We start from the raw sequence: 16,432 nt of genomic DNA, 5'->3' as shown, positions 1-16,432 counted from the left end.
AATGACAAGCAGAATGATTTCAGAAAAACCTGGGAAGACTCATATTAACTGAGGTATAGTGAAGTGAGCAGAACCAGGAGGATGTTGTGCAGTGACTGTAGTATTGTTCTATGAGCAATTGTGAATGACTTAACTACTCTCAGCAATACAATGATCCAAGACAATCCCAAAGGGCTAATGATGAAGTATACTATCTACCTCCAAAGGAAGAACTGATATTGATTGGACACAGACTAAAAAAATGAGTACTTGTGGATTGTACATATTTAACCTACATCAGATTGGTTGTTGTCTTGTGGAGGGGGAAGGAAAGGGAGGGAGGGAGAAAAATTTGGAACTCAAAATCTTACAAAAGTGAATGTTGATGGGGCAGCTAGGTGGCGCAGTGGATAAAGCACCAGCCCTGGATTCAGAAGGACCTGAGTTCAAATCTGACCTCAGACACTTGACACTTAATAGTTGTGTGACCTTGGGCAAGTCACTTAACTCTCATTTCCCTGCAAAAAAACTACCTTTACATGCAACTAGAAAAAAATTAAATAAAATAGCTTGATTCATTTTGGTATAATATTCCTTTAGAGCCCAAAATGTCATTGTCTTGGATGATCCTGAGAATACCAAAGGTCCTGTGGCTTCTAGGTCTCCTTCATGTGGGAATGTTGGAAATTGTTGATAACATGGATACAGAATGTCTGAGCTAGGAATTCAATCCTGCCTCTTTATGTAGCAATAGGGAGTGGAAGCTGAAGTTGGAATATGAGATCAAGGAAGGCACTCAGAACCTAGAACTTCTGACATTGATGGACATTTATCATCTAGAATCTAGTATTTTTTAGGCTGTAAAATTTGGAATGTCAGTATTGAGAGACTCTAGAATAGAAAAAGTGGGAGATGTGGCCAAGTAGATACTGGCCCTGGAGTTAGCAGGACTTGAGTTGACATCTGGGCTTAGACACTTACTAGCTATGGGAACTTGTGGCAAGTCACTTTACCTAGAGTGGCTCAAAAATAAAAAAAAGGAAGATATAGAATGCAGTTTATAAAAAACAGTAGGAAGGGCTAGGTGGCACAGTGGATAAAGCACTGGCCCTGGATTCTGAATTAAAATTCGGCCTCAGACACTTGACACTTACTAGCTATGTGATGCTGGGCAAGCCACTTAAGCCTCATTGCCCCACCAAAAAAAAAAAAGTAGGAGAGTAATCATGGAGTAGAAAGTGAGAAGGGCAGCTAGGTGGTGCAGTGGATAAAGCACCAGCCCTGGATTCAGGAGGACCTGAGTTTAAATCCAGCCTCAGACACTTGTCACTTACTAGCTGTGTGACCCTGGGCAAGTCACTTAGCCCTCACTGCCCTGCAAAAAAAAAAAAAAAAAAAAAAAAAAAAGAATAAAGGATATCTGATCCAGGAGAGAACACCAAAGGTCATGACTCAATTCCTCCAATTTTCCATAAGCCATAGCTGTGAGGGCTCTGAAAACCTATATGATCTGCTGTGGAAGGAGCCTTTAAATGCTAAAGGTGCTGAAATTCAAGGCTGACTTTAAATATATTTACTAGGAAAAATATTTTCCAGCTCAAGGTACATAAAGGAGAAGAATTTAGAATTTCTAGATGAGATCAGTCATTGATTTCAATTAACTTTTTTTTTTTTCAGGGCAATGAGGGTTAAGGGACTTGCCCAGAGTCACACAGCTAGTAAGTGTCAAGTGTCTGAATCCTGATTTGAACTCAGGTCCTCCTGAATCAAGGGCAGGTGCTTTATCCACTGTGCCACCTAGCTGCCCCCTTCCAAGATAGTTCCAAGGGACTCATGATGGAAAATGCTTTCCAAATCCAGAAAAAAAGAACTGTGGAATCTAGATGCAGATTGAACCATATTATTTCTACTTTTTTTGTTTGTCTTTTTTGAGGTTTTTCCCTTTTGCTCTGATTCTTCCTTCACAGAATGACTAATGCAGAAATATGTTTAATGTGATTGTACATATATAACCTATATCAGATTGCTTGCTGGTTTAGGGAGGGGGAGGGAGGGAGAAAAATTCGAAACTAGAAATCTCATAAAAACAAATGTTGCAAACTATCTCTGCATGTAACTAGAAAATAATGAAATACTTTTATGATAAAAAAGAAAATACTGTCTGGTTTTTTGGAAAATAAAAACAAAATGTTCCCAAACTGAAAACTTTAGACCGCAAAACAAATGTAATTCCCTGTAGGTCCTCCTTTGTCCAAGAATGCAATTAATGTTTCGATAAATGAAAATGAATGAAGAGTGAGTGTGGGCAAAAAATGAAGGGCTAGCATGCTAAGGACTTAGAAGAGACACAGTTTACTTTGGAATATTGTATTTAGGTAAGATTCATGTTTGTCATAATAATTATACCATAAAAAGAAAAATCCTTAGAGATGATAGGAGGACGTAGACTTAGAATCCAAAATATCACTTTTGGGGAACCCCTTGGAACACTAAATATTTGGGCTTGCCAAGATCTTTCAAGGGTATATGTTGGATTGGTCTTGGAGTTTAGAATACAGAATTTCCAAGTCAGGGGATAACTCCTGTACTCTAAATGTCTGGACTGTATGAGACAATCATAGTGAGACTATGAGATGCGAGACAGCTCAGGAAACACAGAATGTATAAGGTAGAAAAAACATTTGGAATTCGGGATCATCAGCGGGATGAGACTGCAGATTTTGCAAGGCCAGATTTGTGAGGGCCTAGAGAAGAGGGAGGAGGAGATGTACGGGGTCTAAGAAGGGACATTTTCAGAAACAGGTGGATTTGAGCACACGCAGTGACAGGCCTGGGAGTTACATGGAAATGAACATGAGAGAGCTTGCAGTGCCCATAGAAAAGGAGACCTCAGAACAAAGAGAGCCCTTAGGGAACCAAAGGTCAGATCTTGCAGTGTCCTGGAAAATACTAGATGCTATAGGAAGTAGGGTTCAGTGAACAGAAATCATCTGTGGGGAAAAGTCCTCCCTGTGGAAAATCTCACAAATGTGTCAAGCGTCTGAGGCCGGATTTGAACTCAGGTACTTCTGAATCCAGGACTGGTATTTTATCCATTGCACCACCTAGCTGCCCAAGCCTGGTTATTTTTGTTTTTGTTTTTGTTTTTTTTAAAGTGAGGCAATTGGGGTTAAGTGACTTGCCTAGGGTCACACAGCTAGTAAGTGTCAAGTGTCTGAGGCCAGATTTGAACTCAGGTACTCCTGAATCCAGGACTGGTATTTTATCTACTGCACCACCTAGCTGCCCAACCCTGGTTATTTTTGTTTTTGTTTTTTTTTAAAGTGAGGCAATTGGGGTTAAGTGACTTGCCTAGGGTCACACAGCTAGTAAGTGTCAAGTGTCTGAGGCTGGATTTGAACTCAGGTCCTCCTGAATCCAGGGCCGGTGCTTTAACCACTGCGCCATCTAGCTGCCCCAACCCTGGTTATTTTTAAAACTTTGTTGGTGGTAAGATTCATGTGCCTTGTAATAATGATCCAATAAAAAGAGAAAAAGAAAAATCTTTATGCATCCTAGGAGAGTCCTTGGAACATTGATTCTTGGCACTTCCCAGGCCTTTTATATGTTGCTGGGGTCCTAGAGCTGAGAATGCAGAGTTTCCTAGGTAGGGGACAAGTCCGGCCTCCAGAACTGGAGTGGAATATAGAAAGTAGGAACTTGAGAGAAATTTGGAATTCAGCATCATGAGCTGGGTGAAACTGACGAATCTGCTAGGCCAGAATCGTGAGGACCTAGAGAAGGGGATATGTACAGGAGCTTAGAAGGGACATTTTCAAAGACAGGAAGATGTGAGCACAAAGAGTGTCAGGCCTGGGAGTTGCCATGGAGATGAAAGTGAGAGCTAGCAGAGCCCAAGGAGGAGGGGGGCCTTAGAACAATAGATCATAGGGCAGAATATATCAGATCTTGAAGTGTTCTGGAAAACAGCAGATGGTATAGATGTGTATGGGGGTGGAGAGAACAAAAATGATTTGTTAGGCAAAGGGCCTCCCAGTGGAAAACGTCCAAACTACCAAGGATTTCTTTTCATATATGTACTGTTTGGGCTCAAATATTGGCCAGTTTTTACTCATTTAAAAAATAAGAAGGTAGATTTTTTTTTTTTTTTGGTGAGGCAATTGGGGTTAAGTGACTTGCCCAGGGTCACACAGCTAGTACGTGTTAAGTGTTTGAGGTCGGATTTGAACTCAGGTCCTCCTGAATCCAGGGCCGGTGCTTTATCCACTTTGCCATCTAGCTGTCCCAGAAGGCAGATTTTTCATAGGGGATCATTCATTTTTTCCAATATAATTTTTACTGGATAACAGGTATGAATAAGAAGTAAAGAAACTAAAACCAAACCAAAGAAAAAGGCCTTCTGTCTTCAACATGACTTTTCAAAGGAAGTAGTGAGATTACTGCCAATTTGGGGGGTAGACAACCCTTTCCCAAAAAAGGAAAAACCCAAACACCCCTGCATATCTAAACAAATGCAGTTCCATGTATTTTTTTCATTATTGAAGACCGTTGTTTCTATGATTGTTGATAATAATGAATATTGAGAATTTTTTGACAGAAAATCATCTGAAGTAAAAAAAAAAAAGTTTATAAAGAAGATGACTTCTATTTGAAAATCATCATATCAGTAAGACCCAGATACATTTTAAGCATAGTTGAATTAAGAAAAAAAATTAAAACCCTGATTCAGTTTAACATACAATGGCTTTAGAAATCAAAATGTCATAGTTTGCATTTTAATGCTTTGGTTCTTTGCTGTTTCTATTAACCCATAGCATTATTTTAATGAGTGTTATAATACCAACCTACTAGAACTCAAAATGTCATGTCTTAGATGCTTCCTAGAACACTAGAGGCTGAGGCCTCCAGATACTTTCATGGGGGAACGCCAGAATTTGTGGATACACAGATACAGAATGTCTGAGCTAGGAGTGCAATCCTGCTTCTAAATGTACCAATAGGGAATGGAAACTGAAACCAGAATATGGGATGAGGGAGGGTTCTTAGAACCCAGAACATGTGACCCTGATGGGCATTTCTCATCCATAATCTAAGGCTTTTGGGGCTATAAAATTTGGAATGTCAGTATGGAGACACACTAGTACAGAGAAAATAGGGAATGTGGGGCAGTTTGATGGCCCAGTAGATGAAACATCACACCTGGAGTAAGCAGGATCTGAGTTCAAATGCAGGCTCAGACACTTACTAGCTATGTGACCCTGGGCAAGTCACTGATCCCTGATTGCCTAAAAATAAATGAATGAATGGATAGATAGATAGATAGATAGATAGATAGATAGACAGACAGACAGACAGACAGACAGACAGACAGACAGACAGAAGATATTCAGAGGGTGAAAATGCAATTCATCAAAACAGTGGGGTTTAATGCACAAAATGTCAGGCTTTAGAGTAGCCATGGAGAAGAGAAGGAGAGATGTAGGAACACTTGGAAGTAGCAAGATCAGAGGGAGGAGAGCTCTTAGAACATAAAAGGTCACATCTGGAAATGTCCCCAAACATCCATAGATGTAACATGGGAGGGTACAGAAAAAATGTACTCTGGAATGGGCCTTAGAATGGAGAATATTAGTAATTCCAGGATTGATGATCATATATACTCTTGGCTAAAATATTGGCCAGTTTGAAGGTAATTGAAAAACAAAACAATTTTAGATTTTCATAGGAGATGAGACTTTTATTCTTTTAAAAATTATATTGTGATTAAAAGAAAATTTCACATATTTAAAAATAATGCAAAAGGATATCATGAAAGCACTGTCCTTTTTTTGCAGGGCAATGAGGGTTAAATGACTTGCCCAGGGTCACACAGCTAGTAACTGTCAAGTGTCTGAGGCCGAATTTGAAGTCAGGTCCTCCTGAATCCAGGGCCAGTGCTTTATTCACTGTGCCACCTAGCTGCCCCTAGCACTGTCCATTTTTAAACTACTCCTCTTCCCCCTCCAAAAAAAGACAAACCATCAACAACCCCAAAAAATCTTCTCATCAAAACAAATGCAATTTCATGCCCTTCCTTCTTTGATGAAGAATGCTATTGCTATTTCTAACAAGTATAGGGTATTTTTAAATATGAAAAGGTGTGACATAATAAGAATTAATAAGGGATAAAACTTATGTTTCTAAATCAGGATATTCATTATGCTCCTGTGCATTGTGATAATCATAATGTTATGCCAGATCTTGGCATATTCTGAATATCGCTATGTTTGATGGCTGGGCCATCTCTGAAAATAGAAATGATTAGTACTGAATGGACCTTAGAATAGAAAATTTCATGAATGTCAAATATACATACATACATATATATATATATATATATATATATTCTTACTTGGCTCAAGTATTGACCTGTTATAACTCATTTCAACAATAAAAAGAAGAAAATAAATTATTCTGATGAGATCAAACATAAATTCAAGTTTCATCTTCAGCATGATATCAAAAATAAGTGGATCTGGGGGCAGCTAGGTGGTGAAGTGGATAGAGCACCGGTCCTGGAGTCAGGAGGAAGTGAGTTCAAATCCGATCTCAGACACTTAACATCTACTAGCTGTGTGATCCTGGGCAAGTCACTTAACCCCAATTGCCTCACCAAAAAAATAAATAAATAAATAAATAAGCGCATCTGAAATCCTTAACCAAGAGGTCTCAATCTCTACTTTATAGCCACCCCAGAAATATCCCATAAAACCCTAACATCTATATACTAAAAGCCTTGCAATCCACTGGAATTCCTTCATTACTAAAGAGAACTATGGACAGTAATTTTAGTGATAATGAATACTCCATATTTTTTACTATTGAAAATGACAATGTGATAACGTGACTTTTGATGGGAGACAATTTATGTCCGAAGTCATTATATAGCTAAGACTTGAGTACACTGGTAAAAATAAAAGAATAAAATAGACTGACACAGAAAAATCCTCAAATCATTGGAGATCTTAGAGGGTGCTCTTTTCCACACGAGAATCTCATATCTGTGAAGGTCCTTGGAAAACAATGTCTGGGGCAGCTAGGTGGCACAGTGGATAAACCTTCTCGATTCAGGAGCACTTGAGTTCAAATCCAGCCTCAGACACTTGACACTTACTAGCTGTGTGATCCAGGGCAAGTCACTTAACCCCAATTGCCTCACCAAAAGAAAAAAAAAACCCTTAATGTCTGGACTATCAGGTAAATTGGTCATAGGCTTGAGTTGAGAATAAAGAATTTCTAAGCACAGGATTAAGCACTCCTGAATAAACAATTAGGAATGGACTGTAAAGCCAGAATTTTTGAACAAGTCTTCCACTTGGAACCTAGAATATCTAAACTTCATGGAAGTATGTAATCCTCAATATAATCCTAAAATACACAAACCTAGAATCCTAAGCAGGACAAGGCTCTAGAAACAAGAATGTCAGTTTCGGGGAAAAACTAGAACAGAGAGTGAGAGATGTTCAGAGGCTGATGAGGGCAATTGTCTGAACAATTGGGATTTTAGAACAGTGTCCATCTGGGAGGAATCAAGGAGAAAGGATAGGGAGATAGAGGAAGGACTTTAGAAGAAGGAATATCAGATCTAGGAGTGAACATTGAAGGTCAGGACTGGAGTGTCCTCCAATGTTCCATAAGCTCTGAGAACCCACATGACCTGCTGTGGAGATGGGCCATCAAAAGAAAAATGTTAACTGTTTCAAGGCTTACTTTAAATATATGCTGAGTGCATAAAAATATTTTGGAGTTGCAGGTAAATAATGTGTAGCATGCTAAGGACTTATAAGAGACTGCGATTAGGTTTTTAAATTTCTATGTGGACCCATGTGCATAGTAATAATGATCAAAGAACAAAATAAAAAGTAACATCCTTTTGGAACATATGAAGGTCACTGCCTTAGGATACAAAATGTCAGTACCCTTGGAGTAAAGAATATCACAGCTTTTCCGGACCTTGCAAGGATCTATGTTGGATGTTACCTGGATCTTAGAATATAGAACTTTCTGGTTGGGAGATAAGTAAAGCCTCTGAAGGCCCAGATTTTGAATGAAAAGTTTAGAGAGAATATTAATTACGGGATAGGTCATGGAACATAGAATGTATTAGTGTGAAGTAAATGTGGAATTCAGGATCATGAGCTGGATGAGACAGCAGAATTTGCAAGGCCAGAATTGTGAGGGCCTAGAGAAAAGAGAAGGGGAGATGTACGGAATCTGGAAAGGGACATTATCAGAAACAGGAGGATGGGAGCACACACAGGGTATCAGGCCTGGGAGTTGCCATGGAGACAAAAATGAGAGAGCTCACAGTGCTCACAGAAGAAGGGGTCTCAGAACAAAGAGAGCCTTTAGGGTAGCAAAAGTCATACCTTGCGGTGTCCTATAAAAAAGGATATGCTAGAGGTAGGAGGGTTCAGAGAATAGAAATCATCTTCTGGAAAAGCAGCCTCCCAATATAAAATCTCAAAAATTACAAGGATTTATTTATATATAACTACTGTGTGGGCCCAAATATTGGCAATTTTATAATAATTTTTTTTAAAAAAAGGTAGATTTTTTCATAGATCATTCCCTTATTCCAATACATTTTTATTGGGCATATGTGATATATAACAAAAATAAAAAACAAAAAACTCAAGAGAAAACAAAACTAAAAAGCCTTCTGCCTTTAACCTGACTTTTCAAGACTTCAGAGATATTACTGTCACTTTTTCCCAACTTCCCCCTCTCTAAAATTCAACCCCTACACAGATAAAGAAATGCAGTTTCCATGATGGAAAATGTTCTCCACATCCAGAAAAAAGAACTGTGGATTCTGAATGAAGATTGAACCATACTGTTTCTACATTTTTTGTTTGTTTTTTTCTTTTTTGAGGTTTTTCCCTTTTGTTCTGATTCTTCTTTCACGAAATGACTAATACAGAAATATGTTCAATGTGATTGTACATATGTGTGTGTGTGTGTGTGTGTGTGTGTGTGTGTGTGTATAAACCTATATCAGATTGCTTTCTGTCTTGGGGAGGGGGGAGAGAAAGGAGTGACAGAGAAAAATTTGGAACTAAAAATCTTATGAAAACAAATGTTGAAAACTACTTTACATGTAACTGGAAAACAATAAAATACTTTTATGATTAAAAGTAAAAGAAGAAATACAGTTTCATATATTCTTTCTTTACTTAAAACTGTTGTTTCTATTTGTAGTAATTAAAATGAGTATAAAGAAATTTTTGACAGGAAAAAATTGTGAAGTACAAAAAACCTATAAGAAAGATGACTTCAATATAAAAATCATCATATTGGGGGGCAGCTAGATGGCAGAATGGATAGAGCACCGGCCCTGGAGTCAGGAGTACCTGAGTTCAAATCCGGCCTCAGACACTTAACACTTACTATCTGTGTGACCTTGGGCAAGTCACTTAACCCCAACTGCCTCACTAAAAAAAAAATCATCATCATATTGGTAAAATGCACGTACCTTGGGAATTATATTCAAATTATAATAAAATAAAAATACCTTGACCAAGTTAACCAAAATATGGCCTTAGGACCAAAAGTCTTGGATGATCGCTTTACCACTAAAGTTTGAGGCTTCCGGGTATCTTTTATGTCACAAAGTTTATTTATAAAACATATACAGAATGTCTGATCTATGAGTTAAATCCTGCCTCTGAATATTCCCCAAAGGAGTGGAAACCAAACCCAGAACATGTGAGGTCATTTCGAACCTAGAACATCTGACATTGATGGACTTTTGTTGTTGTTGTTGCTGGCAGGAGGGATTATTGGTATATGCCACCAAGTTCGGCAATCACATCAGTTGTACTTTTAAAAATAATATTTCATTTTTAAATCCAATTTTACTTTATTCTCTCACTCTCACCTCAATAAGAAAACGACATGTTACCAATATGTACTGTCAAGAAAAAAGAGGTTTCTATAATGGCCACGCCCAAAGCAAATATGACTCATTCAGCATTGAATCCATCAAGTCCCCATCTGAACACGAAGGGCACGTTTTATCGTTAGTCCTCTGGAATTGAATCACATAGATTTCTAAAAGTTAAGTCTCTAGTATTGGAATAACAACCTCTAACAAAGAGATGATTGTTTCCAGCCTGTTTTTAAAACAAATTTACAGATTGAAACATATAAACTTATTTCATTATTCTCCTCCCTCTCCCTCCTAAGAAATAAAGACTATTAGTGCAATCCCAAATTACTAAATATCAACCAAGGGCAGGGACCATGAAAAAATGAAGAAACCCAAACAATAACCACTACTCCCCACCAGACCACACCGCCCCCCAAGCCTGTGAGAACCACAACCTGAGAACTAATATCAGGATCCTCTGGTTTTTGAAGGCCTGGACAAGAAGGGAAATGACTCCACTTGCCAAGCCAGTCAAAAGGTGAGCCCAATACAGTATCCATACATTCTAGGCCTCAAGCACCAGGTTGAAGCCAACAACAAAATGCACTGCGCAGAGCATCAGAGTAAGCTTCCTTCTATCCCTGTCTACCAGCCAGCCACATAGAGCGTCTCCTAGAGCAGCCCGGAGAGTCACAATGGACCTGAACCAGGAGACCTTGTCATTGTTCAGTTGGAGGGGCCACAGGCTCAGGATGGCCAGAGAGCTGTAATTTTTTTAAAGCTGTAAAATTCGGAATGTCAGTATTGTGAATCACTAGAACAGAGAAAGTAGGAGATGTGTGGCAGCTAGGTGGTACAGTAGATAGAGCATCAGCCCTCAAAAGTCAGAAGAACCCGAGTTCAAATCCAAACTCAAAGTCCTCTCTCTGTAGGTCCCTATTTTGAAAGGAAAATTAAGGCAAAGGAAGAGATCAGGGAAGATACCTAGAACTTGGAATATCTGAGCTACAAGGAAATGTTGACTCCAGGATCCTGAAGCAGATGAGATATAGAAGCTGGAAACACGGAGTTGGGACTTACTAGGACAGAGAAAGGAGTTGTTCTGGTGGTGATAAAGGAAATGCCCAGAAGCAGAAGGACTTGACCACACAGAATGACAGGACTGGGAGTAGCCATGGAGAAGAGAATGAGAAAGATAGAAGAACACTGAGAATTAGTAACAGAGAGAAAAGAGAGCTCTAAGAACTCCAAAGGTCAGAATTTGGAGTGTCCTAGAAACCACTGAATGGTATATCTGGGAGAGCTCTATGAACATTAGTCATCTGCCTTATGAAGGGCCTTAGAGTAGAAAATGTCACCCATGCCAAGGACTGATTTTCATCTTTAGTGTTAGTCCATTGAGCAGCAATGAGATCAAAACAGTCAATTCTTTTTTTTTTCTTTTCTTTTCTTTTTTTTTTTTTTGGTGAGGCATTTGGGGTTAAGTGACTTGCCTGGGGTTACACAGCTAAGTAAGTGTTAAGTGTTTGAGGCCGGATTTGAACTCAGGTCCTCCTGAATCCAGGGCCAGTGCTCTATCCATTGCGCCACCTAGCTGCCCCCAAAATTAAATCAGGCTATTCACTCACTGGAAGGCCAAATACTAAATATAAAACTTTAATACTTTGGAAACATAATGAGAAAATGGGATTCATTAGTAAAGACCCTGATACTGGGAAAGATTGGAGGCAAAAGCAAAAGCAGATGGTAGAGGAAAAGATGTATAGATAGTGTCATGGAAACTAGGAACAGAACTTGGATAGACTTTGAGGAATAGTGGAGGATAGAAGGGAAGGGCCCCCTGCATGCTATGGTCGCTGGGGCCATGAAGAGTCAGACATGACTGAAAGAGTGAACAACAAGTATTCTCAGTATTCCCAAATATTGGCATCTTATCATTAATTTTGAAAATAATAAGAAGGTAGATTTTTCAGGTGACACCATTCATTTAATCCTATATATTATATTATGCTTCATTGATGCATAATAAAAACAAAAAGTTTAAAAAAATGTATGTGGTAGCATTCATGTGCATAGTACTAATGATATCATAACAACTTAAGTAAAATCCTGTTGGAACATATGAAGGTACTGCCCTAGAATCCAAACTATCGGTTGCTGGTAGCTCCTAAGAACATTGACTATGAGGGCTTTGCAGGCCCTTGAAAGGATTTATGTTGCTGGGGTCTTGGATCTAAGAATACAGAATTTTTCCTATCTTGGAGATCCGTCTTGTCTCCAAAGGTCTAGATTTTGAACAAAAAACTTAGAGAAGCTCTGGGATATGGGATGACTCAGGCCACATCAGGAGCAAGAACTTTAAGGAAATTTGGAATTCAGAACCATGAGCTGGATGAGATTGTAGAATCTGCCATTTCAAAATTGGGAATAGCTAGAGAAGAGAGACTTGGTGATGTACGGGATCTGGGAAGGGACATTTTCAGAAACAGGAGGATGTGAGCACACAAAGAGTGGCGGACATCAGAGTTGCCATGGAAACTAGAATGAGAGAGCTCTCAGTGCCCATAGAAGAGGGGACTTCAGAACAAAGAGAGCCCTTAGGGTAGCAAAGGTCAGATCTTGCAGGATCCTAGAAAACAGGATATGCTACAGGTGGGAGGGTTCAGAGAACAGAAATCATCTGCTGGGGCAGGGGCTTCCCAGTGCAAAATCTCACAAATCACAAGAATTTTTTTCATATACACACACACACACACACACACATACATGTGTGTATATCTATGTATATGCATGTGTCTAACTATCTATACCTAGATACATAAACATATATGCACATATATATGTATGTATACATATGTGTGTCTACAGTGTGAACCCAAATATTGATCATTTTTACTAATTTTTAAAAAATTAAATTTTTCATAGTTGTCATTCACTTATTCCAATATAAATTTATTAGACATCTCTGATGTATAAGAAAAATTGTTGTTTGTTCTTCGATCTCCAAGAGGACCATGACATCTACAGGTGATGTCCTGACTTGCAGTGAATTGGATTTAAGTGAAGGAGGGCTGTGTGAAATCGCTACAGCTCACTCTCTCCTCCAGAGCCATCTAGGTCCAGTGGCAAGATATACATCAGGACAACTGGAGATGGCCCCTGGATTAGTTACTAGTTGTGTAACTAGTCACACAACTAGTAATTAACTGAAGTGAGATTTGAACTCAGGTCCTCCCAACTTCAGGTAAGTCTATTTACTGTACCACCTAGCTGTCCCATAAGGAAAATAAACAAAAAGAAAAGAAAAGAAGAAACAAAATCCTTTTAACTTCAACCTGACCTTTCAAAGAATCTAGTGAGATTATTGTCAGTTTTTTGGCTAGTCTAACCCCCTTCCAAAAAACACAATCCCTTTGTAGCTAGACAAATACAGTTTCATTTCTTTCTGATAGTATAAAGTGTTATTTCTATTACTATTAATTAAAATGACTATTGAGAAACTTTTGATAGGAAAACATCACATAAAGTATAAAGAACCTATAAGAAAGACAACTATTTAGAAATTGTCATTTTGGTAAGACACGTACACTGTGATCAGAATGGAGTTATAATGAAATAAAAAGAATACCTTGATCCAATTTAGCATAATATGATTTTAGAACCGAAAATGTCATGTCTTGGATGGTCACTTCAACAATAAAGGTTGAGGCTTTCAGGTACTCTTCATGTCACAATGTTTACTGATAACATGGATCCAGAATTCATGTCACAATGTTTACTGATAACATGGATCCAGAATGTCTGATCTAGGAGTTCAATCCTGACTCTGAATATACAAATAGGGAGTGGAAAGTGAAGCCAGAATATGAGATTAGGGAGGGCACTTAGAAACTAGAAGATCTAACACTGCTGCCCTTTTCTAATGCAGAATCTGGGGACATCCTGAAGCAGGTGAGGAGCCAATTCTTATTATTTAAAAAAAAATGAGAGGGTAGGTTTTTCAACTGAAATCATTTACTGCAATATAAATTATATTATGCATTGGTGATGATTTTTTTTTAATTTAAAAAATCTTAAACAATAAACTATACAGGTAGAAATAAATTGCCAAAAGGTTTTGGTGAAACTACTTTGTATCTTTTCGTAGGCAAAAAAAAACCAAACCCAAAACCTCTCAAATCCAACAGAATCTAGACACAGAAAAAGTACAGTTGTATGTGTTCCTTCATTTTATAAAGTATGCTTTTTCTATGACTTTTTTTTTGCTTAGGCAATTGGGATTAAGTGACTTGCCCAGGGTCACACAGCTAGTAAGTGTTAAGTGTCTGAGGCTGGATTTGATTTTAGGTCCTCCTTACTCCAGGGCCAGTACTCTATCCACTGCTCCACCTAGCTGCCCCTTTCTATGACTTTTAATAAAAATACATCTTCGGGAGTTTGAGACAAAAAAAAAAAAAGGAGATTTGCAAAATAGAGAGCTTTTTAAAAAGAACGACTATTTAGGAGTCATACTGGTAAAACCAATATACCCTAGTGATAATCCAATTAATAAAATGAAAAATAAGAATTAAATACAAGTTATTATGATATGGCTTTAAAATCAAAAGTTTCATTTCTTCAGTGTCCCCCGAGAATACTAAAGGTTTTGGTTTTCACATACATTTCACGTGGGAAGGTTGGGCATAGCTGAGAGTACAGATCTAGAACAGCAGAGTTAGAGCTAATTCCTGCCTTTGAACGTACTGATGGGGAGTGGAAACCAGAATAGCTTGTTATGGAGGGCACTGGAACCTAGTCAGTGTGGGTTTGAGGAAAACCCTGAATCCAGAATCCTGAGCTTAACTGGGCTGTGGAATTTCTAATTTCTAATTTCATGGTTAAGAGGGACCAGAAGTAGGAGAGTGGGGAATATTCTGGAGCTGAGAATGGAAATTGTGAGAAACAGGAGGGAATTAGCACAGTGTAAGGTGTAACCATATTGAAGATAAGGAAGAAGGTAGGAGGGAACTTTGAAGAAGGGTTATCAGAGCAGAGAGTGCCCTGAGATTCCAAAGGGCAGATCTTGGCATGTCCTGATAATCACCATATTTGATTTCTAGGCAATCTTTGAGAAAAGAAATGATTCTCTACAAATGAGCCTTAGAAAGGAAAATGTCATAAGTGCCAAACATGAATTTTCAGATATATTCTTACCTGGTCCAAATATTGACCTCTTGTAGTTCAGTTAAAGCGCAAGAACAAGGTAGATTATTCTGATTAGATCAAAGATAAATCAGAGTTTTGTTTTAAGGATGCATTGGCGATGGGGAAAATTGACAGATCTGAACTCCTTAACAACAGAGCTTCAAGGATAATGGGAAAATACTCTTTATGTTATAGCTACCCAAAAGAGCACACAAAATATGCAAAACCTAAATGTCTATATATGAAAAACCAGTGAAATCCTGTGCAATTGCTTTGTTGAAAAAGCTATATCTTGGCAGTAGTTTGTTTGTTTTGTTTTTTGGTGTTGGTGGTGGGGTTTTTTGTTTGTTTTTTGTTTTTGTATTTTGTTTGCAGGGCAATGAGGGTTAAGTGACTTGCCCAGGGTCATGCAGCTAATAAGTCTCAAGGGTCTGAGGCCAGATTTGAACTCAGGCCCCCCTGAATCCAGGATCTGTGCTTCATCCACTGAAGCAGACCTAGCTGCCCCCCAGCAGTAGTTTTAATGATATTAACTATTCAATAGTTTGGACCATTCAAACATGGAGTTATGTAACATGCACTTGCTAAAGGAGAAGACTACTGTTTGGAAATCAATCTGTGGGCAAAAATCAAGTGCATTTTCCAAATAAAACAGTAAAAGAAAATTAGGCCAAAAAAAACCCAATCAGGTCTTAAGAGGGTGTTCTTTTAGATACCATAATTTCCTCTGTGTGAAAATCTTTAGAATACTGAATGGCTGGGTTTCCAGGTATACTGAAAGTGGGCAAGTTGGTGGTCAGCTAGAGCTTAGAACACAATATTTCACAGCAAAGAAGAAAATCCCACCTTGAAGAGAACAATCAGGAGTGGATTGTGAAGCCAGAATTCTTGAACAGGTCTTTGACCCAAGTCAACCTAGAACATCGGAGCTTGATGGAAATACACAATTATGAATAGATTGTGACTATGATTCTGCACTAGACAATCTTAGAATCCTGACCTGGATGAGTCAGAAGGTCAATTTTTTGTCCATCATCTTTTGATTCCAATAAAATGCCTACTGGGCATCAGTGGTATCTAAGAAAAACAAATAAAGAAATTAAAATAAATGTAGGAGGAGTAAGAGAATAAGAGATGTTCAGAGGCTAAATAGGAAAATTCTTTGAATAAATGGGATTGGAGAATAGACACTTTCAGGTCTGGGAAGAGCCATGGAGAAGAGAATGTGAGAATAAAGAAAGCCTTTAGAAGGGATATTTGATCCCGGAGAGAACGCTAAAGGTCAGGACTGGAGTGTCCTCCAATTTTGAACATGACATAGCTGTGAGGACTCTGAGAATCTACATGACCCTGTATGAA

This window comes from Dromiciops gliroides, chromosome X (genome assembly GCF_019393635.1).
Source record: "Dromiciops gliroides isolate mDroGli1 chromosome X, mDroGli1.pri, whole genome shotgun sequence".
Lineage (NCBI taxonomy): Eukaryota > Metazoa > Chordata > Mammalia > Microbiotheria > Microbiotheriidae > Dromiciops > Dromiciops gliroides.
The sequence above is the reverse complement of the archived record's forward strand: the minus strand, read 5'-3'. Positions refer to the sequence as shown.